Here is a 25,710-nt window from a genome sequence, read left to right on the forward strand (position 1 = left end):
ATCATTCCCAGGAATGCTCGTACCTGTTTCTTTGTTTTAGGGCGGGGCCAGTTCTGGACAGCATCTACCTTATTTAGCTGGGGTTTTACTAGCCCTCTACCTACAATGTACCCAAGGTATCTTGCCTCTTCCATCCCTATGGCACACTTTTCAGGATTCACTGTGAACCCACCATTTCTCAGGGAGTCAAGAACTGCCTGGACTTTAGGCAAATGGGACTCCCAGTCCCTACTAAAGATGACAATGTCATCCAGGTAAACGGATGTGTACCTCTGATGGGACCTCAAAAGCTTGTCCATTGCCCTTTGAAACGTAGCTGGGGCAGTTTGTAAACCAAAGGGCATTCTTTTATATTGAAAATGGCCATCTGGAGTGGAGAATGCTGTTTTCTCTTTTGCCGTCTGGGTTAGGGGTATTTGCCAGTACCCCTTGGTGAGGTCTAAAGTGGTGATATAACGGGCAGGACCTAACCTCTCTATAAGTTCATCTACCCGGAGCATAGGATAGGCATCAAATTTGGAAATTTCATTGAGTTTTCTGAAATCATTGCAGAATCGCAGAGTACCGTTGGGCTTGGGTACCAACACAATGGGGCTTGACCATTCACTCTGTGATTCTTCAATAACCCCTAACTCCAGCATTTTTTTTACCTCCTCTGAGACAGCCTTCCGGCGAGCTTCTGGAATGCGGTAAGGTTTGAGACACACCTTTACTCCCGGCTCTGTAATTACGTCATGCTCTATGACATTAGCGATCCCAGGCAAATCAGAGAAAATATCTTTGTTTCTCTGCAGAAACTCCCTAACTTGCTGGGTCTGGGCTTTTGACAATGCTGTAGCTACCAGGACATTGTCAGCACCAACCTGAGACTCAAGTTTCCCACTAGCCAGTGCTGAAACTGGTTCTCTATCCTCCCAATGCTTTAACAAATTGATGTGATAGATTTGGTAGGGCTTTCTCTTACCAGGTTGGTGAACCTTATAGTTTACCTCACTCACTTTTTCTACAATTTCAAATGGGCCCTGCCATCTGGCCAAGAATTTGCTCTCTACAGTGGGGATCAACACTGCTACTCTATCTCCCACCTGAAATTGCCTCACCTTAGCGGACCGGTTGTATACCCGGCGCTGAGCTTCTTGGGCACTTTGCATGTGTTCCTTAACCAGTGGCATCACTCCAGCGATCCTTTCCCTCATTTTAGAGATATACTCCAAAACACTTTTGTGGGGTGTAGCTTCACTCTCCCAAGCCTCCTTTACAATATCAAGCAGTCCCCTTGGCCTGCGCCCGTACACTAACTCAAAGGGAGAGAACCCTGTGGATGCCTGAGGCACCTCCCGAATTGCGAATAAAAGAGCAGGTAACAGACAATCCCAATCCTTACCATCTTTTTGTACCACTCGCTTAAGCATGGTTTTTAAGGTCTTATTAAACCGTTCCACTAAGCCATCTGTCTGAGGATGGTAGACAGACGTACGTAACTGCTTTATCTGGAACAATTTGCACACACCTGACATCACCTTTGACATAAATGGGGTACCCTGGTCAGTGAGTATCTCCTTGGGAAACCCTGTCCTTGAAAACATCAGAAACAGCTCATGGGCAATGGCTTTAGATGTGGCATTCCTTAAGGGAATAGCTTCCGGGTATCGGGTGGCATAATCAAGGATTACCAAGATATACTGATGCCCTCGGGAAGATTTTACCAGGGGGCCTACCAAGTCCATTGCTATACGTTCGAATGGTACTTCAATAATGGGTAAAGGCACCAAGGGGCTGCGAAAATGAGAAGCCGGAGCCGTTAACTGGCAGGTGGGACAGGATGCACAGTAAGTTTTTACCTCGGATTTTAAACCTGGCCAGAAAAAACGGTCTGTGATTCTTGCTTCGGTCTTCTCTGCCCCCAAGTGTCCACCCAGTGCATCATCATGAGCCAGGTCAAGTACCATTCGTCTGTATGGCTTTGGAACTAACAGTTGTTCCACCACCTCCTCACGGACCTTGGTGACTCTATAGAGTAGATCGCCATTTACAGCGAAGTGCGGCCAACGCTTCTCTGCACCTGGTTCTTGGGAAACCCCATTTATCACAACCACTTGTTCTCGGGCATTAACCAAGGTAGGATCCTGCATCTGGGCAGTGCTAAAGGCTCCCCTTGACACATCTATATCAGGAGATACGGGGCTTAATGAATCATCCTCATCATCCTCCCCAAGCATTACCTGTAATGGGAAGAAATCCCCCCCCTCAGAGGACGGCTCGGGCCTCTGACCAGGATCCTCAATTACCTTATTACCCTTTTCCAGAGTTTGGGGCTGTGACACAATATCATTTTTACATTCATGCATTATATCATTTTCAGAACCCCTTGGGTTTTGGGAACCCACCCCCACCCTCAAGTCAGTGGTTTTCTTCTCCATACTGTCCCATAATTCCCAGAACTTTGGAAAGTCACGCCCCACAATAACGGGGTGTAGCAGTTTACTCACCACTGCCACCTCATGCACCACGGATTCCCCATCAACAGTGATGGTCACTGGGACTAGCGGGTAAGACCGGGTATCTCCGTGAATGCAAATTACCCGGAGTGACTTGGACACTGGTTCAAATTTGCCAATAACACTGTCCAATACCAGGGTCACCATGCTCCCCGAATCCAAGAGAGCCTTGACTGGAACCTGATTAATGTAGACAGTGCACTCAAACTGCCCCTCAACTGAGTCAGGGCATGCAGTGCAAACTTTGTGGGCATAACAGGACAGTTGCTGGAGAGCCCCACACTCCATGGGCTCATCCTTCAATGGGCATTGTGCTCTAGTGTGGCCCCAGGTTTGACACCTCCAACATTGCACATTCCCCCCCTTCCAGGGTGAAGAGGTATCTGTGGGTACCCCTTGTCGGGCAGGGGGTGACACGTCTCCACTTTCTTTCACATTGAGCCTAGGACTCTGCGGGGAACTTTTCCGGGCTGGCGTAGATTTCTCTGGACGTGAGCTGGTGAACGGTCGATGACCGGTGGGAGCAAGTAGTTCCTCGGTAGCCGTGTACCTCTCAACCATTTCGACCAGCTGATCCGCAGTTTTGGGGTCCCCATGACTCACCCAACGCTGCAGGTCAACAGGGAGGGACCGAAGATAACGATCTGTCACAACCCGCTCCACCATTTGGGGTCCATTCAGATCCTCGGGTTGCAGCCACTTGGTAACCAAATGGATAAGGTCATGCATCTGTGATCTAGGCGGTAGTTTAGTTTGATACTTCCACTTGTGTACCCTCTGAGCTCTTACTGCAGTGGTTACCCCTAGGCGGGCCAGGATCTCTGCTTTTAGCCGATCATAATTCATGGCGTCATCTGGGTTAAGATCGTAATACGCCTTTTGTGGATCGCCAGACAGAAATGGAGCTATTAGGCCGGCCCATTTATCTCGGGGCCACCCTTCTCGCTCTGCAGTCCTCTCAAAGGTGGTAAGAAAGGCCTCCACATCATCCGTGGGACTCAGCTTTTGGAGAAAATGACTTGCCCGGGTGGTTACCGGGTTCCCCTGGGCCATGACAATGGACTCCCGTCCAGTAGCAAACTGCTGGACAGCCTCAGCCAACACCTTGGCTTGATTAATTGTAGCCTCTTGTAAGGCAGTTGCCTGTGAAGTTGCAGACTCTCGCAACGCCAATAATTGAGCATCTGTGGAGTGCTGGTGGTTAATGGTAGCTTCGTGTAAGGCAGTTACTTGTAAATTTACAGACTCTCGCAAAGCCAATACTTGAGCCTCCAGGCTCTTTTGTTGGGCCTCTATAGCCTGCTGCTGCACCTCTGTAGCCTGTTGCTGCACGACCATGCTCTGCTGAAGCTGCACTGTAGCGCGAGACATTTGCTGCAACAGTTCCTCCATCTTTAGCAAAAATAGGTTACTGTCTCTTTAAATGTCAGTTTTCAGAAAAAAACGTTTTCTTTTTTTTTCTTTGGCTCGGGCCTCTGCCCGCATCCTCCACCAGTTGTGAAGTTTGGGGGGATCACAGCGGGATTGTTAGCATAAATGCAGGCCACTCCAAGGTGAAAAGAAAAACAGTCCGTTTATTTTGAAAACAAAGAGCTTCCAGCAGCAGTCAAAATGTAACAGAAAGAAAACAGCTTCATTCAGCAACATAAAGTCCAGCAATAAACAAAATAGCTTACTTCAGCGTTTTTAAGTTTTCAGTACCCCAAGGTACTATCCAGGCTTGGTCTGTGGGGAAAACACCAGGAAAATATCCACCTGGCTATCAGGCCCCACAGGTCTCTGAAAATACAGCCATTCCAACCCAACAGCCCAGCCCTCCTGTGCAGCTCCTTCTCTCACACACTGCACACCTGCTGCTGATTCCCTTAAACACCCCTTGGCTGTCCAGCCCACCTTCTGGCTGCTTAACCCTCTGGTGTTTCTTAAAGGGAACATTCTTAAATGGATGGCTCAGAACCTAAAAACCGGGGATACATATCTGCCATCCACTATAAATCCCGTCCGGCTTGTACAATATATATATATATATATATAAGCTCAATAGAAGCTAGCACTCACAGGGCTTATGGTGGAAAAAAGTTTTATTAAAGCAAAAAAACAACTAACGTTTCAGCTAGGTCCCTAGCCTTTCTCAAAGAATCCTATATATATATATATATATATTATTATATTATAGAATATATTTCAAAATAGACTTGCTCCATTGCAAAACACTGGCCCTAATGAGTAGTTCTCCTATACTATGGAATTCTGCATTGGTCAGATAGATAGACTGGATGTGGCCAACATTATCAGGGAAACCAATCAGGTTTGCAGACAAATGAACTGCATAACCATATCCAGCCGCATGTGTAATGACACACTTTTAGTGGTCAGATGAGCAGGCCTGTGAGTTTGTGGTATATTGATTTAATCTGATATATAAAGTGGATGTTGAGGATTTAGTCTTCCTTGAATCTTATTTTACAAAACTATCTACAGAAACGAAAATATATTCAAATCTGGTGATAGTGTTGGCCATAGGATATGGTGAATATCACCTTTGTGGTAATGTCATTAGTTGGCAAACATTTTAGATATGGGACTATCTGCATTTTCTGAACTGTTGCGACCAAATAGTGCCATTAGAAGCAGTTGTTCGCCAAACATATCAATATTACCAGTGATGGGCGAATTTATTCGCCTGGCGCGAATTTGTGGCAAATTTGCGCGATTCGCTGCCAGCAAATAAATTCGCGAAACGCCCGCGAAAATTCGCCCAAAAAAATTAAAAAACGGGCACCGGCGTCAAAAAAACGGGCTCCAGCGTCAAAAACGGGCGCCGGCGTCAAAAACGAGACGCCGGCGCCGTTTCGCGAATTTTTCGCGGATTTCGTGCAAAATTTGCGAATTTTTCTGCGAAGCGAAACAGCGCAAATTCGCCCATCACTAAATATTACCATGTAGGGTTGATGATGAAAACCAAACCACATTGTAATATTGTTGTAGCAACCATTACAGATCCATATACTGTAAATTGTGATTTGTGGACTGTATCGTTGCTATAAGTTAAATGTTTAATACAGCTTTTCAAATAATCAGAACTGTGCTTTGTGTCCATTAGCAATAGTTTAAAAAAGGCAATGTATGCACTGAGGACTCCATGGTCATTACACTTCTATCATCATAGTTACAGGTATGGAATCTGTTATACAGAATACTCAGGAGCTGGGGATTTTTCAGAAAAGTTATCCTTCAATTATTTGGATCACCATAACTTAAGTCTATTAAAAAGCATTTAAACATTAAGGGAAGAAAGCTCTGAATCACAGAAAGGCTGTCTCCCATAGACTCAATTTTATTCAAATAAACCACATTTTTGAAAATGATTTCCTTTCTCTGTAATAATAAAACAGTACCTTGTACTTGATCCAAACTAAGATATAATTAATCCTTATTGGAAGCAAAACCAGCCTGTTGGGTTTATTTATTGTAGTTGGGATCAATTACAATGTACTGTTTTATTATTACAGTGAAAAAAGAAATATTTTTTTTTTTTAAATTTCACTCATTTGATTAAAACTGAGTCTATGGGAGATGGCCCTCCCATAATTTGGATAATGGGGTTATGGATAATGGACCCCATACCTGTGTTAGGTTTCTTGTATAAAAACATTGCATTCCTGAATCAGTGGCTGATACATTAGACAGCTTTAAGAAGGGGTTGGATGGCTTTTTAGCAAGTAAGGGAATACAGGGTTATGGGAGATAGCTCATAGTCCAAGTTGATCCAGGGACTAATCCGATTGCCATTTTGGAGTCAGGATGTATACTGTAGAGGCTTCAGATGGGATCGACTAGAAGTTAGGCAGGTTATATGCAGTATAGACTTAAAAGGTTGAACTTGATGGATGTGTGTCTTTTTCAACTTACTGTGTTACTATGCATATTCCTTATTTAACAGACAAATAATTTCAATTTACCATATTGTGTGGCTTTAGAAAGGTCTTTTGTTTACCAAGAAGCAAAACTCAGAAAAAAAATGTATTGTCTTTTAGTTCTTCCCCCATGTATTTTAAGCTTGCTTCACAGCATTGTGAGACTTTAAAAGCATCATTTTACAAAAGCAGTGAAGTGTGCAAAGTATATTTTTTTTGGATGGAAATTTGCATATTTTTCCCCCACACTACAATGTTGCCCCCCCCTAGAATTCTAGTATCACTAGAAAAATATTAAAATATTAATATAAAAATATTTATATATTAAAATATTAATGCTAAACACCTTGGCAGGCCGGAAGCAGTGGCGTAACTACCAAAAGTGCGAATGCACCAGGCCCCGCAACCCCTTAGGACCCGCTTGTGGTGGGAGTGAAGGTGCCTGCACAGTGCAAGGGGGGCCTGGGAGTGGGCCATGCGGTCCCGAAACGTTTGATCGTTTGTTAAGTAAATGAAGCACCATTGAATAAATTTGGGATCACCCCGTTTTCTGCAAGCACAGGTATTGGCATTCTTCTTTATTTGGGCCTGGGAGTGTTGCCACCCCCACTCTGATGATGTTAGCCACAATGTGCATGAGATTATTTTAAAATTGTGGAATCCATACAAGCCACTTAAGATTTAAATCTTAAATTTGTTATGCATGCTAACCTTACATTTGTGTGTGCATGAGTGCATGGCTTAGAGGAAACATTAATTAAAGCATTAAAGCACTAACAATTCCATTTTAGGCACTCATTCGATTATATATTATTCGAGTATAAATCTCACATAGAAATAAAGTTGGTTTCAGTAATTTAACTCGCCCGCACAAGTAAACAACATCACAAAACTTTGAATAATGTTCTCAGCACAGCTAGGTCATGCTGTTTTGAATTTATAGACAGTAATGATTGCAAAGTTTAAAGAGGTGACAGAAAATGGATAATCTTGCAGAAGAAGGCACTGATCTTTTTTATGAATATACTTGTTTCAAGGACCAAATGATTCATTTAGCATTAGATATCTGGCAGGCTACAGCTGACCTTCGCTTAACAAATGGATGGTAAAACTTGCAGAAATCTGTATATGCGGGTAGTCTTTTAGAACAGGGAAACTGAAAATGTGCGCTTGTTTGTGCAAGGTTAATATATGACCCGAAGCCTCTAAGGAAAAGGGCAAGAGAACCTTGTTTCATACAGTATTGTTAGTTTAATATCAGTTAATTGATAAGTAACACAGTCCCATTAATTAAAGGAAGTGTCATGATAACACAAGCAGTTTTCAGTTACCTAAGGGATACACACCCCAAGCATTTTAATGAAGAGAGATGGCTACAAAGATGGGCAATGCATTGATTTCTATCACAGAGTTCCTCCTTTAACCTTGGCACTTGTAACCTAAGGAGTGAACTCTGTATCTAAGTACAAAAATAAAAGACCAAAAAGAAGGTACCTAAATCATTTATATCCAGAGGACTTCTTATTCAAGAGCATCTTAAACTTTTCACTGAACAGGTAATTTACATGAAAGAGAATCATGTGTTGCCATTTAATGAGCATACACCCAAGTATTGGCTAAAAGATGGATACGATGAAGAATGGTCTAGAATATATAAATATATATCTACCAGAATGCTCAGTACCTGGGGTTTTCTGGACAAGCGATCTTTCCTTACTTTGGATCTCCATACTGTAACTATTTAAAATAATTTAAATATTAAATAAACCCAATAGTATTGTTTTGCCTCCAGTAAAGATTAATTTTATTGTAGTTGGGATCAAATACAAGTTACTCTTATTATTACAGAGAAAAAGGAAATGGGTTTTTAAAAATCTTAGTTATTTGATCATAATGAAGTGTATGGGGTAAATTTACTAACCTGCGAAAATTCGCCAGCGACAGCTTCGCACCCATCGCTACACTTCGCCAGGCGAAAATTTGCTCAGACAACGCTAATTTACTAGAATGCAAAATTGCATTCAGGGTGCCGAATGCTGGCGAATTTTTGCTAGCATTACTTCGGCAATCAAAGCGAAGATGCGCTAGCGTTCAATTATGCCTAGCGCAACTTCGTTAGATGTCTTCGCTCAGGCTAATTTGCATACTGCAGGAAATTTAAAGTTGAATGGACATACAGGTATTGGACCTATTATCCGGAATCATCGGGACCTGGGGCTTTCCGGATAACGGGTCTTTCCGTAATTTGGATCTTCACACCTTAAGACTACTAGAAAATCATGTAAACATTAAATAAACCCAATAGGCTGGTTTTACTTCCAATAAGGATTAATTATATCTTAGTTGGGATCAAGTACAAGCAACTGTTTTCTTACTACAGAGAAAAAGGAAATCATTTTTAAAATTTTGTATTATTTGATTATAATGGAGTCTATGGGAGACGGCCTTTCTGTAATTCGGAACTTTTTGGATAACGGGTCCCATACCTGTATATGTTGTAGCAAATACATTACATTACACAAGCCCAGGGAACCTTAATAAAGAAAATAGAGTTGTTATAATGCCCTACACATGAGCCCACTGTATAGTTTATGTTCCATATGATAGAAAATGTAGGGGGGAACCCGGGTACCCAAAAAAGTTGTTAAGGACTTTTGCAGGCTGTCACTCTGAAAAAAGGATAAGACACCAGCTTTTTTTGGGACTTTTTAGATAACGGGTTTCCGAATAATGGATCCCATACCTGTAAATACAATATCTTGCAAACTTATTTTGACACTTCTGATGCTTGAATTCTTTCATCTTTCTGTAATTTGGATCACCATACTTTAAAGGGATTATTTATCAGAATCCAAATTTTTCTGATGTTTTAAATAAAAAAAGTCCAACCAAACTAGAATCCACGATTTACCCTATTTATCATTAAAAACCCACAAAAAAAAAATCTGATCAGGTATAATCCAACTTTTTCGGATTGTCCCTCCAAAAATCTGTTTTTTTTTGGATTTGACGCCCGAAAAGTCCAATTTTTTTGTGAAATCTGTGGAAAAGCCGAAATGTTTGGATTATAATACGAAACCCAGAGCAGACCATAATATCTTCAAATTGCAAATAGGACCTCTGCCATTGACTTCTACCGGACCTCGACAGGTTGAACATGGAGTAAGTTACGGATTCAGACTTTTTCCATCCTCGGGGTATAATAAATCTTTCGAGTTTTTAGCATTTGGAGTTTAATAAATAACACCCTTGGTCTGCTAGAAAATAATTTAAACATAAATTAAACCCATTAGAATTGTTTTGTCTCCAATAAGGATGAATTATATCTGTTTGTATCAAGTACAAGCTACTGTTTTACAGAGAAAAGGGGAATCATTTTTAAAAATGTGAATTGATTAAAATGGAGTCTATGGGAGATGGCCTTCCTGTAATTCAGAGCTTTCTATATAACAGGTTTCCGGATAATGGATCCCATACCTGTACTAAACCCTGAACTGATGTTTTGTTTTCTGTGATAATTTTATTTCAAAGCACTGAAATTCAAAACTACCCTTTTAAAGGTGACTTTTTAAGGTTCGAAAAAAACCTTAAAAAAAAGAAGCATGGTCCAGTGTGGCTGGATTACACCAGCAGAGAATCTCAAATCAGTTTAGAATCTACGTCGCTATGCGAAAAATGAGGAGCACAAGCATCATCTGATTAACCTGACAGCCTCAAGCAAAGCTGCCTGAAAAAAATGGGTCAAAATCATAAAAGATTCTCTTGTTGGCCAGGTCTCAAAAAAATTGAGTCAAATGGGGCTGAGATGAACACTGAGACACTGAGCCGTATTTATATATACAGTACTGGTTTGGAATCAGTTATCTAGAAAGCTCCACATTATGTGAAAGCCATCTCCTATAGACTCCTTTTTTATACTTTTGGATGTTTAAAGGGGGTGTTCACCTTTGAATTAACTTTTATTATGATGTAGAGAGGGATAATGTGAGACAATTTACAATTGGTTTTCATTTTTTTTAATATTTGTGGTTTTTGAGTTATTTAGCATTTTATTTAGCAGCTCTCCAGTTGAACGACCCCTTTAAATTATTTTTGGTAGCCTTAAGGTATGGAGACCCACATTACTGAAAGACCCCTTATATGGAAAACCCCAGGTCCTGAGCATTCTAGAAAACAGGCCCCATACCTGTGTAAGCACATGATTTTGTGTCTGGTCCAACCAGTTCGTGACCAGTAAGGCAATTTGAATCCCATACATAGAATAGACATTTTCTTCTCTCTCTCTGTTTTGAATGTGTCATTTTTTTTCTTGCCTTTTTTATGCTCAAAATTATTCCCATTTTACAACACAATCTGACTTGATCTTACTTGAACCCGTATATTTTAATCCCTATTACCCATGCATGCATGCTTACTTTTTTCATTTGTTGTGGTCCTGTGTTTCCTTCATAGCTAATAAACGTACTTGCCAGAAGAGGGGTATTAAAATGGGATATCCGCCACTGCATTATGGAACTACAAGTGGTGGTAGAAAGATAATTTTATTGCATATTTCAGGCTCTATAATTTGCTGCTATCTTTGACCAGCTGTGTTGTACCCAGGGCAGCCATCAGGGGGGGGACAGGGGGGAGAGTTGTAGGGGGCCCGAGGGTAAGGGGGCCCCGGCCACGCCACACACACATTAGCTGGGCCCCCCATCTTTCTGAGAGCTGCTGACTTCGGGAAGGCATGGACGTTTAAGGGGCCCTGGCCACCAATTTTCTTATAATGTGGAGGGGGCCCTGGCCACCAATTTTGGCCACCAATTTTTTTCTCATGTGGGATCCTAGCCACCAATATTTTTTAATGGGGGGGCCCTGACCACAAATGTTTTTTTTATGGGGGGCCCTGACCACCAATATCTTTTTATTTTTTATTAACATGTGGGAACCCTAACCACCAATATTTTTTTTGTTTTTTTACTGTGTGGTGGGCGCAGCCCAGGGGACCCAGGAAACTTTTTCGTACGGGGCCCCAGGGCTGCTCCGGCCATGAGGCAAGGTGAGAATCTTGCCTCAGGCGGCACGGAGCGGCCAGTTACCAGGGGCGGCAAAAAGCCGCCTCTGGTAACTTTAAAAGCCGAATTTCCGTTTTTTAAAACGGAAATTCGGCTCTTCTAGCGCAGCGAGCGCAATAGCGCTCACTGCACTAGCGATGCGGCCCCTCCTCCACCAGGGGCGGCATTGGGGATGCTGCCTCAGGCGGCAGCAGCCCCTGAAACGTGCCTGCGGGGCCCTGCAATTTCTGATGGTGGTCCTGGTTGTACCTAACCCTAATTTACAAACAAGGCACAGTAGCACAAAATATAATGGCCCCTTAATGCTTGCACAAGAGACAAGTTAATAATAAACACATAATTTGAAAATGAGTTAAAATATTTGACATATTTAGAAATCCTAGGAGTCATTTATGAATGTAGCTGTAAGATGCAAAGTGCATGAAAAAGGTGCAAACTGACATTGCTTTTACTTTGCATCATTAGTGTCCCACAGGCACAGATCACAGTGCCACAGTTATTGCAGAATATGACAACTTTTATTGGCACAAAATGTTACACAAGCACTGCAATTCAATTCTTTGGAGTCACACAAATGTAACCAATGTTCAACACAGGTCAATGTTCCACCAGTCCACAGTATCAGTCATCTATCCTTGATGTCTTATTCCCTTAGTCACCATCAGCTTTTGGTACCTTACTCTTTTCAGGGCTGTAGTTAGGTCCGGTGCCTAGGGCCTCAGGCCACCCACTTCCCCCTGCTAATGGGGACATTGACTTATACAGGACCTGGACAGGTCTGAGATGGGGAATTTTTGGATTCAGACTTTTTGCAGCATCAGGGTATAATAAATCTTGAAAAATTTGAGTTTTCTAGTGAAAAAAAGCAATTTTTTTTAGAGATTTTAACATTCTGATTTTATTAATTAACCCCCTTAGTGGGATTTCTTTGTTCAGTTTTCCTGCCAGTAAAAAATGTTAAAGAGAGTTAAACTTGCTATAGATAAGATATGCAACCTGCTAACCCACAGACCCACCAACCAGTATCTATGCCCACATCCAAAAGTCCCACCCGCAGGATAACAACCCAACCCTGTGCAGTACTCTGTCAGTGGACAGTGTGGAGGCCTTATCTGCAGAGATAGTATGGCAGAGAAAGGTATCATTGTAACTGGAGCATTTCTCAACTCACCTCATGGCAGCAGCGCTCCTGGAGACAGAGGATTAAATCTTCCCTTAAAGGTTAAGTGGAGGTATGGTTCCGTTATTAGTGATACAAAGATGTGGTTTGATTCAGATCAAGCTGAGTTATGCCCTTTGGTCAATTAGATTCTGAATGGCAGTCTTGAAACAAATGTTTTGCGGATCTCTTAATGAACCGATATTGTTCAGACTGGCCCATGCAAGTGGAAACTGAATCCACAACTATTGTGTTAAATGTCCATTGAACTTTGTGATGTAATTCTTGTCTGATACACTCCAAGTCTGTTCTTTGCTGCCAATAGTTTACCAATATTTGACTGAAAGGGCAACTTAAGTCTAAAATAGAATAATGTTAGAAATGCTGTATTTTGTATACTAAATATAAACAGGAACTTACTGCACCAGAAGCCTAATTGAACAAATAATTTATGCTTTTAAAGTTGGCGCAGGGGGCTGTCATCTTGTAACTTTGTTAAACATCTTTGCAATACCAAGACTGTGCACCTGCTCAGTGTGGTCTGGGCTTCAATTGGGAGGTTAAGCTTAGGGATCGTCATAAATGATGAAAACAACACAGGTCAAATAATATCTGCCAGAAGCCGATACAGCAAGACTGATTAATCAGAATATACAGACTGCACTGGGTCTGTGGATACAAATCGACACAGTTGTTACAGGGAAAAAAACAAAGCTGCTCCAGTTCTGGGAAGTAAGGTGGGGGGCACCCCCCTGTCGTTTGAAAGTATGATCATTTCCCTGCACAGCAGTTAGGGACCGTCTGATGTCTCCTATCAGCAGCTGTCAGAGCAAGTAAAACGAAGGTGGAATTTCACTGCATACAGTCAGGTTTCTTATAAAAACAGTACACATTTTTTGATTAAAGTATACTGGAGATAGGTTTCTTTTTCATTAAAGAAACTAAAAATCGTATTTTATTTTTTTGCCTTTAGATCCCCTTTAAAGCGCATTTTGCAGATCCTGTGATAAATGCACTTAAATTACTCGGTTCACTTAAATTACTCACATATTTGCCATAAGTGTGGTTGTACAGAAGTCTTATTTAGCAAATTAGTTATTACTGCAATGAATCTGAAACATTTAGAACCCCTTTAATTTTTATATTTTCTGTTATTTAGTCTAGGTCCTGTAGATTTGCAGAATGGATAAAGCATGTACTTTGTCAAAATATTGTGAATTAGCCATATTATTTAAAAAGACATAAAAAAAAAACTCAGTATTAATATGAATTAGAATGGCCATTCATGGTGACTATGGGGGAGGCACTCAGTCTAAATAAAGAAAACCTTGATTTCTTTTAAATGCAAAAATAGTACAGAACACACTTTGTGCAAAGGTGCCTAACCTGGGAGATGAGAATGTTTATATTATTGTGCAGACATACATAAGGATGAAGGACAAAATATGCTTTTGTGACTGCCAGAACAGTTATTGTCAATGCTTCAGTTGCATTGAAAAGAATATACATTTTGCATTCACCATAACTATAAATAGAATCATTTGTGGTAGCAAAATGAATGGAATGTACAATACTTGTGCTGGCTCCTAATGTTATTCAGATTCTTACAAAATAGCAAAATAATCTTTTGCAATCTATTAGCAGGTGAAGGGTGATAAATACTGTATCCTTTAAAATTAAACATTTCTTCTTCCATAGCAAACTGTCATCTATCTGTAGTGGATGATATTATTAAACTAAAAATGACTGTAAGAATAAATATGTAACTCTGATGGGGTAACCCGAGGACGGCTAAAGTTTTGTAGCCAAAACGTTGAAGAAATAAATCACAGCCTTTGCAGCTTTTTTGAAGGAGAGACCTGTGAATGCGTATTTATATATATTTATATATTTTTTTATTTATTAATTATCAATATACATATACATTTATAAGATATATATGTACTGTTTATTCTTTTACTGGGATACAATATTTGTCCTGTCTTCCATAATAGACAGTCTTATGAAAACATTTTATCTCAATATCAACAGGCAACCTCAGGTCTATTGATCGAGTTTTTGGCAAATAAAAACCTTGAATTGCTCAAATTGATAGAGTTTTTGACTCCTATATGATCTCTAAAAGCTTTACAAGGTGTATTTTTAGATTAGAGCCATTTCCAGGGTCGGGGTATAATAAATCTTGAAAAATTAGTTTTTTTAACCTGAAAATGGATTTGTGATCAAAAAGACCTTGAAACTCAAATTTTTCATGGAAAACACAACGTGATGCTTTCAGAAAGGCTAATGATGATGCCATCAATACCTGTTTTATGAATCACAGGATATTTCTGTATGTTCTAATATCACTTAAATGCTTGAGGACTGATTTATTAAAAATTCATTTGGATAAATCAATGCTTTATAAGGATTTGGACATTCACCATTCCAAATAACAAGTTAGATTGATATGGAAAGATCATTCTCAGGAACTGGTAATGAAATAAATCCTCAGGGGGAGAAAAGTAAAAATCGCCATAGGTTTCTATGTTATTTGACATTCTAAACCATCTTGTTTGGGATTACAAATAATGGATTAAGATTATTATCAATATTGAATGAATGGTCCAACTGGTTACTGCTTAAAAATTCCAGCACATTTGTATGACAATACTGCATTAAAGCTGATACTTACTCTGATTGAAACACTAAGAATTAGACTTGGAGGCTGGAAAAAAAGTCTTTTTTTAAGGCTTCTAGTCAAAATTAGAAGCCAACGCAATATAGTCCACACTTATGCAAAAGGTTACACCTCAGAATAGGCAACATATTTTTTTTCTGAAAATAAGAAGGGATACCAATAGCCAGTTATATTTGGTACAGTTTTAGCAAACTTTGTCTAGACATTTGGTTCAGGTGACTTTGTCTCAGCATGTCCAGTCATTTAACTACATCATTATTACACACTTTTTCATTAAAATGAATTGTGTGGTATGTCAGTCCCTGGTGTGCCTATATGCTCCATGTGAGACAGTTGATGCCACAACAAATTTGCTCCATCTGTGTGTGATCTACAAATATGAACCCGTACAACTGAAACAATGTACTTGAGAATTTACAAACAAGGCTACACGGTCAAGCAACGCTTGTGAATGGCATGGTTCCATATTGGATGCCTCCAAAGAAAAGATTGACTAAAACATAAATAATAATAATGATACTAATCGCACATTCACACTATGTTCGTGACTGCTGTGTCTAAAGTATCACTGCAATGAATACCAGATGTCAGCGAGCTAAGGAAAAATTCTGTTAGATGAAAAACTGTCTGCTGCTGAGCCATCTGTGTCTTGCTTCATATCTCTTCATCAAAAATGTCACTGATTTTGCTGATTGTGGAAGTCTTTTTTAATAATTGTGTATCATCAGCAACACATTACATGCAAGAGACAATACCAAGATAAAATAATGTATTCATGGGTTCTATATTTGCTCTCGGGCTGGTAACCCATGTCAGCCAATGAGCAGGTAGCATTTAATGGTTTAATCTATGGAAGCAAATAACTAATAGCTATGGCTTATTAGATAAGAAGCAAACTCTTCACCTTTTACAAGATTTCCTATTTAATAAATATGTGGATGTGAATACTCATAGCAAGAATTTTTACAACAAATAGACAAGATAGAAGAGGTGAAAAAAGGAAACATTCAACTGGAATTATTATTTTAATTAAGAAAATCAAATGAGACAGCAAGTAGTATAAGACGTGGAGGAAGTACAGTATGAAAGATGAAAAGTAGACAAAATACATCGGCTAGATTTACTTAACGTTGCTTTAATATTAATTCAAATATGTATGTTTTCATGTTTATTCAAAGTACTCGTGGCAGTAATGGCAGTGAATGTAATACATTACTCACTTTGCTTAGGCACAAATACAAACTGTATTTTTGATTAAAGTAGTTCTTTTGAAGCTCTAGATATGTACATAAGCTTTGAATATCTATACAGGGATGGGATCCATTATCCTGAAACATGTTATCCAGAAAGCTCTGAATTACAGGAAGGCCATCTCCCATTGACTTCATCCAAATAATCCAATTTTTTTAAAATGATTTCCTTTTTCTCTGTAATAATAAAACAGTACCTTGTACTTGATCCCAACTAAGATATAATTAATCCTTATTGGAGGCAAAACAATTCTATTGGGTTTATTTAGGGGCACATTTATTAAACCTCATTTTTTTCTATTCAATTATATGCGGATGATACCCTCTTATATTTGGGTGACAGGGGTGCTTCACTAGCCAATGCCCTAACGGTCTTGGCAGAATTTGGTGAAGTATCCGGACTGGTAATAAATAAATCAAAATCCACTGCTCTTATGATAGACCCGCTTACTGAGGAGGAAAGAATGTCTACCTTTCCTTTTAAAGTAGTTCCCGAATTTACTTACTTTGGAGTTAAGGTCACAGCTCTCCCCCAGCAATACTTAACTCTCAACTTAGACCCGTTGAATGATTGGATGTCTCAGAAGCTTAAATAATGGGCTAATCTCCCGATAGGCCCTACTGGCCGGATCCATCTTATTAAGATGATTATATTACCTAAGCTACTCTATGTATTACAACAAGCCCCGGTACGGATATCCAAATCCTATTTTCTTAAAATAAATGCTGTTTTTAGACAACTGGTGTGGGCTCACTCCAGACCACGACTAAAGCTTGAAACATTAATGTGTGCTAAAAGTAAAGCTGGCCTAGCCCTACCAGATATGTATTTATATTACCTGGCAGCACAATTGTCCCACCTCACCACGTGGGTGGAAGGTTCGCATCACCGAGTGCTTCATTCTCTTTGGGCTCATTTGACTGGCTTCACTGACAACCCAGTAAGCTGGATTCTGGGGAAATCTGACGTTACGGCTCAGTCCTTATTCCCCCCCCCATCGACTCCCTACGTAAGGTGTGGAAAATGGCCAATGCACTTTTGAAGTCTCCCCCCACTGACCCGCTTACTCCACTATGGAACAACCTCAATTACCCCTTGTTGGCAAAAGTAGGTCCAATGAGTCTTTGGTCGGACCTTGGGGTAAATACCTTAGGTGATATATGGCATGATGGCACATTGGTCTCTTTTGCTCGATTGAGGGACCACTTTCAGATCCCACATAACCAATGGCTGACTTTTCATAGGCTCAGTCGTGCTCTCACGGTCACTCACAAGCGTCAAGAGTTATTGCTGTCCACGCACCCCTTTCTAGTTTACATGAAAAGGGGACATACCAAAGGTTTGGTCACCATGTTATATGCTAAGTTGCTGCAAGAGGTACATGGAAGTAACTTGGATGGGCTACGCTCTAAATGGGAGGTAGATGTTGGCACAATCCTAGATGAGGAATGGCAAGAAGCGCAAGAATCCCCTCAGTATCCCCCAACCATAGATTACGTCTAATTCAACTATATACTCTTCACAGAGCTTACTACACCCCTGTCAGACTTCACTACATTAATGCCGGCACCCCAGATGTTTGCACTAGGTGTGCTTTGGACAGGGGAACTCTGATACACATGCTCTGGAGTTGTACCAAGCTTACTACATACTGGAGGGAAATACTAGATGCCTTAGATGGGGTGCTTCAGGTGACAATAGCTAGAACTCCTAAAATTTGCATCTTGGCCATAATTCAAGACCTAAAACTGAATCAATGTCAATCACTTTTTCTACTAGAGGCACTGTTACTAGCCAAGAGACTAATCACCCAGAACTGGAGAGCTGTGGCTCCTCCTACCTTCTCTGTCTGGAAAGCAATAATGCAGGATACCTGTACCACTGAATATCTAATTTACTTAAAAAGGGGAGCCCCTACCAAATTCCATAAAATTTGGGGATCCTGGACTGACGTTTACCCCCTACACCCAAGACAACCACTAGCAGTTTAACTCAAATAGGGTTCGGGAAAGGTAACGGGCATTAATATTCCACTTGTTTAACTGGATGTGAATCCCTCATTGGAGGGAGTCTCGATTTTGTTGTGTAACACACTACTTTTGACGACATGTATGTTACATGCTATGCTTCTTTCACCCTGCTTGATTTAGACATGTAACATGTGCAACAATGTTTTTCGGTGATTTGTCTTTACATTGTAAACTGCTTACTTTTTCTTTCAATAAACTACCCAAAGTTAAAAAAAAAACAACTCATTTATTTCAGGTTTTTTAAGGTTTTCAGGGGAAATTTTTAAAAAGAAAAAAAACCTCACATTTTTAGAGATTTATCATACCCCAAAGCTGCTAAAAATCTGAAAATACGCCAACTCAAACCTCGTGAGGTCGTATAGAAGTCAATGGCAGATGTACCTGAAGTTGTTTCTTGACATAGTAATCTGCTCTGAATAACCCGAAAAAAGTTGTGGGTTTCGTCTGATAATTTGAAAAAGTCAAGTTTTCACAGCAAAAATAGAGTTTTTGGAGCATCAATCATACGATACGAATTGACACTCGATCTTGTGGTGACTCGTTGCACTGAATATTTCGAAAAAATATTGATAAATGAGTTCAATTCGTGGAAGTGAGTTAGGGCAACTTTGTTTTCAGAATAAAAATTAGATAAATTCGAGTTTCAGTAAATCGGCCCCCAAATGTATTGAATCCAAATTAAGGAAAGATCCCTTATCCGGAAAAACCCAGGTCCCAAGCATTTTGGATAACAGGTCTCATACCTATACAAGAAAAATACAGTAGATACTGTGCGCAAACATCTGCCAAGGATGATATTTTCTTAATTTATCAAGACTTACTTGCATCTCGCAAGCTCAGTTTAATTTTCGATGGCAATAAACTATTTACCATTTTCTTATTAGAGACTGCAAGCATCGGCTGCTCACAATAAACCATGTGTCAAGGTTTAATCACCAAAGTAATGAAATGTATGATTAGTGCAAGCTATTAGCTAATCTCCTGTTATAAAGGAAGATTACAACACTGCTGCTACAGGTTCTTATTTCAAGGAACTTTAGGTAGATAAGAAATACAGTCATATTTACTTTTTTCCCACATTTTTTAAAATTGTCAATGCTTTGTAATATTGGATTAATTTATTAAATTTTTTTCATTAATTGTTTTTGAGACATTAAAAACAAAAAACAAAATGGCATTGCCGTTCTTTACTTTGTAAGGCTAGAACCAGAATAAGCCATGTGATATTGTGTCGAAGGAAGCATTATTAATGGGCTTTAAGGAACTAGGGGAATAACAAAGGTGAAAGTTTATGAAAGAAATAAATTACTATGTAAATCATATAAAATAAGTTCTGTTGCTGAATCTGCTGCACAAAAAGACTTTTTAGCAATGTAAGCCTTCTGATGAGTTCAGTATGTGAAATGTTGCTAACATGTTTGTGACTAATGAGAATTGGTGTAGGATAATGATGGTAAATTCCCAATCAAACCAGTGAGACTCCATGCAGGTTTAAAGTGAATGAACATCAACGATAAATACAGAGTGTATGTTAGGAAACTTGGCTAAAGCATCATGTATTTCCCTTTCTCCTATTTGCCACCTGTAAAATGCTGATATACTGGTGTATAGTCTCTATTTTCTTGATATGAATATAGAAGTAGACATTACTTCTTTAGATAATCATAATATATAACAAGAAAAAAGGGAACTGGATGACTTCAAAAATTCCACAACACTGTTCTTGTTAAATATAACTTATTATATTGCCTTCCTTAAAATACTCTATGCCCTTAAAAGAGTTGTTTTATTAACTTCTAGCATGATGTAAAGAACGATATCTTGAGACATTTTGCAGTTGGTTTTCATGTTTTATTTTTTGTTATTTAGTGTTTTATTCAACAACTCAAATTACCCAAATTACGTGCTAGGCTGTTCTATGACATAATAAAAGATAACATAAAGGTGAAACCCCCTTCAATTAATAAAGTGGGAGAGCACCCGCCAAGCAACAAATATATTAAACAACATCTACATCAGTTTGATATTATTCAAAGATCAATATTGAAAGTAGTCAGCTGGTTTGCTTTAACTATTGATCTTTGAGTAACATCAACATGGTGTAAATGTAGCTGGATATATTTGTTGTTTGGTTGGGGACCACACTTTATTATGCATAGGACATTTTAACATGAGGCAATAGATGTTATATGATTTGAGTACAATATTGTCAAGACTTTGAGGAGACCTAGTCCTTCACTACAATAAGATTATTGGGTATTTATTGGACGGGGCACAATCTTTTTGCGGCATTTTTCACAGTCATACAATAGTTATTTATGCAATACTTTTATATGTGTGTTAGATGTGAATGTTAATGTTTTTCCCTTAAAGAATAAAAAGTTATAATACCTCGAAGAGTTGTCTACTGCGCTTGCTTACGGCATCTACTCCAATTTAACTCAATCAGGCATGCACAGTAGGCACCTCTTTCAGGTCTTCACAGTTGGAGAGAGAAGGAGTACTCAGAAAAGGAAATAGGGTGGAGATTCATGCTAGAGAAAGAAGTAGCTAATAGAGCTGCAGTTGACCTGCTCGTGATAGAGAGTTCAAATAATATGAATCCTATTTCTCATTAGAGCTGATTTCCTCAGAGTGTGTTTACTACTGAGAAAGAATAAAATTCTGGGTATGCAGATTCCCCCGGGAGCCCCCATGACTTGGATGGATTCTGTTGTCAAGCTAGTCTTGGTAAGATTACCTTGACTTTGAGGAAGGACCATCTCATTGGTTATTTTGGCAGTTTTTCTGTGCTGTGAAGAGATATCTCTGTGCTCTGATAATGGTAACGGCCTTTTGTGCTGTAAGTTCTTATGTCACAGGTTCCCAAGTTAATAAAAACTCTGTAATTTCTTTGTTCGGGGGTTCTGACTTTTTGTAAGTATAGAATCCACTAAGCTTGTGTGAAATAAACTTTACCTTTTTACCTAAAGTGGTCTCTGGTTCTTGCAGATCCACAACACTATTTTAAATCTTGAGTGTTATATGAAATCTAAAATCATATACAGTGTGCCAGCCCATTTTTTCTCCAATTTGCCATCCTACCTTGAATTTCCCTTCCATTACAATTGGGATTGAGGGACATGTTGGTGTTAGCAAACACATTAAAAAAATAACAACACTTGTTTTTGCTGTGTTATCTTAATATCTTATCTTGAGCCCTTTTTAAGTAAGTTGTCAGCACTGACTCCCATATCTATTTGCAAGGAATACATTTCTTCATATGTATGTGTTTTTGTTTGCATGTATTCCAACATTATTTCTAGCCTTACATTTTTCTGTGTTAAATATAAACCATTTTCCCTTTCTTTATATACATATATGATCAATTCAGCATCTTTGCAAGTACAATATGTATTCTCTCTTACTTTGTACTGAAATATATGGCAAGGCCATTCTCTTCTGATGTAGATCTAAAGGAGGGAGCAATACTGGGTTAGACTTATATTTAAATACATAACGTCCTTGGCCACAGTCTATGATTAGCAAGGAGTGAAGGTAACTCACATTAAACTACTTATCTTCCAAGGTGATAGTACAGGATTGGGACCTGTTATCCAGAATCCTCGGGACCGGAGGTTTTCCAGATAATGGATCTTTCCGTTATTTGGATCTTCACACCTTAAGTATACTAGAAAATCATGTAAATATTAAATAAATAAAAAGCTGGTTTTGCTTCCAAAAAGGATTAATTATATCTTAGTTGGGATCAAGTATAAGCTACTGTTTTATTATTTCATTATAATGGAGTCTATGGGAGACGGCCATTCCGTAATTGGGAACTTTCTGCATAATGCGTTTCCACATAATGGATCCAATACGTGTAACAAGTTACTAAATTGTGCCTGACTCAATGTACAGTTTAGTAAATTGATATACATGAAGGGGTTCACTCATTCATAAAAACAAATAGGAATCTCAATGAACTTTGCTACATGTTAAAAATGTAAAATGATAAAAAAAAAAAATCATGATAGCAAACCTTAGCTACAAAGGAACGAACATGCATTACCTATTCACCTCTTATTTGTAAAATAATGTTTATTTTCAGCACAATGCCAAAAGAAATGCACAGGTGTGCATTATGAATTATTTTGTTTCTTCATTTTTCTCCTTTGGATTTGTCACTTTTGAATAACTGCTATTTCAAAAACATCTCATTTGATACTGGTTAGCACTCAAATATATGTCTGCTGCAATCAATTTGTCTGCCTGAGGCAACAGAGGTCTGATTGCTTCTTTTTAGCTTTAGTTCATTTTCCTGTTTTGATGAATTAGCCCGTCATACCTATTTATCTGGAAAATATAATCTCTTTTTGTCATTCCAACAAATATTTAATATTCAGAATGACAATTGTGAAAAAAGGAAGTGCTTTATAAATAAGCCTACATCGTTTCCTTTATACAGTATACCATAGTCTGGAGTTTATAATGTATATGTAGATTGTGGCTGTTTAAATGTGCTCCAAAATGAGTGAAAATACTCATGCATTTTTATCAACTTAAAAAACATAGGGGCATATTTATCAAGTATTTTTTGGCCGAATAGGTCAGTTTTCGATCAAATAGGTCCATTTTCGGCCAAATTCGAATTGTATGAATCGAAGAAATAGCGTATTCCATCGAAGTCTAAATTTTTTTAAAGAGTACTTCGATTATCGAATGGTCGAATATTCAAACTATTTTACTTTGAATCGAATTCTAAGTAGAAGTCCTAGTATCCTATTCGATGGTTGAAGTAATTACTTCAAATTTCTAATTTTTTACTTCGAAAATTCCCTAGAATTCACTTGGACCCTTGATAAATCTGCCCCTTAATGTTTACTTGCCTTTGACTTAATTCTACTAGGTACTGTATATATCATGACCTGGATAAATCTTTTTGTATTAGTCTGTTGAGTATAATTGGCACTCTTGGGATGTTAGCAACACTACTTTAAGTGCCAAACTGCAATTGTTCAATATTTGGCTCAACCCTCAGATATAAAAGTTCTTAAAGAATATGTGTTCAGTAAAGTATCGCACTGTTGGGTTTACAGAACACAACTCAAGGTAAACCCTTAGGGTAGGACTATAAGGGCGTTTTCGACATGATCCGACTTGCTGCGCAGAAACGCAGGCGTCAAATTGGATGCGATGGAAATAAAGTAAGATATACAAATGTCAGATGAAGTCACAGTCGTGTCGCGTCGGATCAACGCTGCAACACCATCTGACAATGCTATTGCTTACCTTATTTCCGTCGCATCCGACTTGCCGTCTGCGTTTTTGTACAGTGCGTCGGATCGTGCAGAAAACGCCTGTGTAGTCCTACCCTTAAGGAGATGGTTCAACCTCAATTCAAATACTACTTTAATAAAGGAAACCTATGGAGATATGGAGAAAAACAGATGGGTTTTATTCTAGATGACTAAAGGCTTGCTAACAAGGTATCAGTTATTCATTCTTTTGTTTATTCATTTTTCTCCTTTGGATTTGTCACTTTTGAATAACTGTTGTTCCAAAAACATCTCATTTGATACTGGTTAGCACTCAAATATATGTCTGCTGCAATCAATTTGTCTGCCTGAGGCAACAGAGGTCTGATTGCTTCTTTTTAGCTTTAGTTCATTTTCTTGTTTTGATAAATTAGCCAGTCATACCTATTTATCTGGAAAACACAATCTCTTTTTGTCATTCCAACAAATATTTGTGTATGTGTTTTGCATTCTGTGATTCCCTCCATGAAACCAATGTTTTTTTATACCAGCCACACCTGCTTTGTGTATTCTATCTTATAGGCAATGTATGACATTGAAATGTGAGCAAAATAGACTATAGTGATATATTTTCACAGCACAGAAAAACAAAGAACTGCTCTTACAGCCAAGACGGTGGCCCTGCCCTTAAGGCCAGGGTACTTATGACAAAGCTAGTTTGAGAACAGAATCCATTCAAGTCAGGGGGACTTTATGGGGAAATCTACATAAACAAAAATGTATTATCTGTCAGGTGTGACATGTAATTTATGCATTTGTCTGCTGATTGTTTTCCAAGGTTTACTGCATTGGTGCTTGTATGCAGCTACATTAATAATGCATTCTACAGTATTCAAATGTCTCATGTTTAATGTCTGCTCAATCAACCAGCAACAGAGAATAGGAGAGATAAACATTCAGTCAATAAAAATGTATTTTTAACAAAAATGCCAATGGCCTAGAAAGCTGTAGGATCTTGTGTTTCTGCCAACAATCTGCTTGTGTATGTCAATCAGACCCTTATCTTAATGAGTGATGTCACTTGTATCTGCTTGTTGTCAAAGCAGAACAACTCAAATATTTCAAGCAAGATATCGTTTTAAGAAGAGTAAATTCAGTTTACTGAAATTAGAAAGTTAGAACATTTTCCTGTGGAAGGCATATAAATATGCATCTATTTTCAACCATACCAATTTGTAAAAATGTCAGTGACAAAATAAACTGAGCTACTATGCTATTTCCGTCAGCTAGAATAGGCTAAGAATTTGTTTTGCAAGCAAAAACATACAGAGACTATAAATGACAAACAAATCACATTTATGATGTGCAAATTCTTGATGAAGTATATGAAAAACACAAGCTGTTTATTTTTGCTTTACGTGACATAGTGAATTTGTTATTTTGAGGTTCAATGGCACTCCTCCAAAAATCTTCTTCAATATTATTAAAGTTTAAAACAACAGTCAATCTTCTAAAAACCTTAGCTTTTGTAGTAGAAGGAACAGAAGTTCTGCAATAAGAAAGCAATATTGAAGATTGATATAGGAGATTAGGCTAAAAGAGACACTTGGACCAAAATCAATTCTTTGTTTTTGTGCCTGGAAACAATCTGATTTCTATTGATCTGAAAGGTATCCTAGAGATGTGCTTCTGTTGGCCCTCAGCTGAAGTTGAAACCTAAACATCATTTTTTACATGAATTTTTGAATAAAAGGCATTTTAATTAAAAATTTTTGTTATGGGATGCTCTTTCTATTTGTTGCCAAATTACAGAAAGACGCCTTATCTGGAAACTCTCAGGTCCGGAGCATTCTGAATAGAGAGAGAGTCATAAGAGTCATT

This window comes from Xenopus laevis, chromosome 6L (genome assembly GCF_017654675.1).
Source record: "Xenopus laevis strain J_2021 chromosome 6L, Xenopus_laevis_v10.1, whole genome shotgun sequence".
In the NCBI taxonomy this organism is placed as follows: Eukaryota; Metazoa; Chordata; class Amphibia; order Anura; family Pipidae; genus Xenopus; species Xenopus laevis.